Genomic DNA, 2500 nt, shown 5'->3' with positions numbered 1-2500 from the left:
TAATAATAATAAGCTTTTTGAGGTAAAAATGTCTTAAGTTTTGTTTTGAAAGATTTTAAATCGTTCTCTATTCTAAGTGATTTTCGAAGTTTGTTCCATTCAGAGGGTGCTGCCACTTGAAAAGCTCTGTCTCCTGTTGTCTTGTTTGATTTAACAGTTGGTGGAGCCAATAAAACTTCATCATTAGATCGGAGATTGTATAGTGATTTCTTCTTCACTTGAACTATACTTTGTATGTAATCAAGTGATAGTCCATGTATTGCCTTGTAAGTCATCAATAAAGTTTTGTATTTAATTCTTAGTTTGACTGGTAGCCAGTGTAGTTGAAACATCAACGGCGTAATGCGACAAAAACGTGTAGAGTTACATATCTCTCAGCCAGGTGACTGCATAATTGGTCAAAAACTTTAGAAACTGCAGATTGCTTACGGGCCTTAGATTCTTATAAGCCGTACCAAGACCGGGTTTTTTGAGGAGAGTCTTGACCAGCGCATCCTTCCACGCTTCAGGGAAAACACCCTGTGATAGTGAACAATTAACGATGGTGGTAATAACAGGTAGCAATTGGTCAAGACAGTTGACAACAAATTGGGTTGGCATTAGGTCTAAATTACATGATTTTTTGGCGGCTTTGTTTATGATTGCGCTAATATCACCTTAAAACTTTCGCACATTCCATTTTAGGGTCTGGCGGTACTTCGAGCAAATCCGACGAAAGAGCACATGTGGATTCTATTTCGTTTCGAATGTCATCAATCTTCTTCACAAAGAACCTTGCAATGTCATTTGCCAGTAAAGTTTTATTCAGTTGATCCGGGAATGTAGGAATTAAGTTTTCTTTAACGCCAAGGATCTCATTTGCAGCTCTGAAAAGTTTGCGTTGATCAACACTGTTCTCTTCCATTAACTCAGAGTAGAATTCACGTCTTGCCTTATTCAACAGGAAAGTCACATAGTTTCTTCTAATTTTAAATACTTGTAGATCTTCCATTGTTCTAGTTCTTCTCCATTTCCTCTCACCTTTCCTTTGCAACTTTCTTGCATAGACAATGAGCTCATTATACCATGGGACAGTAGGTCTTAAAGTCTTAGTAACTACTTTTAAGGGAGCATGATGCTCCAGCACTGATGATAGTGTCGCATTATATTTTAAGGCCATAGCATTCAAATCTGTCCCACTCACATCTTCTACATACAAATTATTAACCGCAAACATGTCGGAATCTTTCAAATCACTTTTCATTAGATTCATATCAATCGATCTTAGCTTTCTGTAGGTGATGGACTTAACAGAAAGGTCAGGTTTGTATGATGATAACCAGCATAAAATGGCAGCATGATCAGCGATGTAGCGATCAATTTGAGGTGATCCATGTACAAGTTTCTCAGACATACGAGCGAAGATAAGATGTAAAATGTGACCATGGAGGTGCGTAGGCATAGTAACATGTTGCTTGAATGATTCAAGTAAGTTTAGAGAAATTGAAGGAATCGGATCCTGATGACCTATTAAAATCTCCTGCGATTAGCGGTTGCTCTTTGCAAAGTAAAAGAGATTCCAGATAATCAGAGAACTCGTCAAAGAATACAGATGTAGAGACTTTATGATCTTCGGAATACGGTGGTCGCGCAAACAATAATTATGCGCACATTATGGGATGATGATGTCACAATCCACTCTGATAATTCAAACGAGTATTTTTGACCAGGCACCATCCACTTTTTTTACATTCAGTGTATCACGAAATGTAAGAGCAGTCCCACCACCAGTACGTCCAGTTCGTGGATGATCTACTATTTTATATCCAACAGGGCATAACTCCACTTTGACAGCTGAGTCATTTTTTGTAAGCCATGTCTCTGTAATAGCAATGAGATCTACTTTGCTTTCGCAAATAAAATCGAAAATATCCATTGTTTTAATCTTAACAGAGCGAGCATTGAGAGTAGTCAACAACATCTTTTGTTTGCATAACCAAGTCAATCCATTATTTGGATTCACGTGGTTCGTAATCATTCTTTTTGGAGGCTCTTGTTTGTCTGGATGAATAGTTATTAAATTGGACGGGTTTCTATTGTTGGCGGAAGTCCTTAAGGAGTTTGCCACATTGGAATTATGCAGATTATGCGAAAAACGAACTTGAATACGACGATTTTCTGCCATTTTAGATCCCTGTATGGATCTTCCTACTCTAGATCCTTGATATCTCAAGATATTAAAAGACGCCGTGGTAGACAAGAGAGTAGAATTCAAACAACAATACCCAGTTATCAATGAAGCTGGTAGTTGTCTACGATTGTACACTATAGGTAGTTGGACGGCCGCATGTTGAGTGTTGAACTTGTAGTGATATCTTGTGTTTCCTTCTTGTGCATTCGAATACTTCTCGGAACATGGTCCCGGATTAATGAGGATGAAGTATAACCACATTTATTCCAGCTAACGATAGGTCTTCTAAGCTCGTTTGTACGAGATAAGGTTCTTGGTCGAAATGTAATA

Source organism: Montipora capricornis, chromosome 4 (genome assembly GCF_036669925.1).
Source record: "Montipora capricornis isolate CH-2021 chromosome 4, ASM3666992v2, whole genome shotgun sequence".
NCBI lineage: Eukaryota > Metazoa > Cnidaria > Anthozoa > Scleractinia > Acroporidae > Montipora > Montipora capricornis.
Note: the sequence above shows the minus strand (reverse complement) of the source record.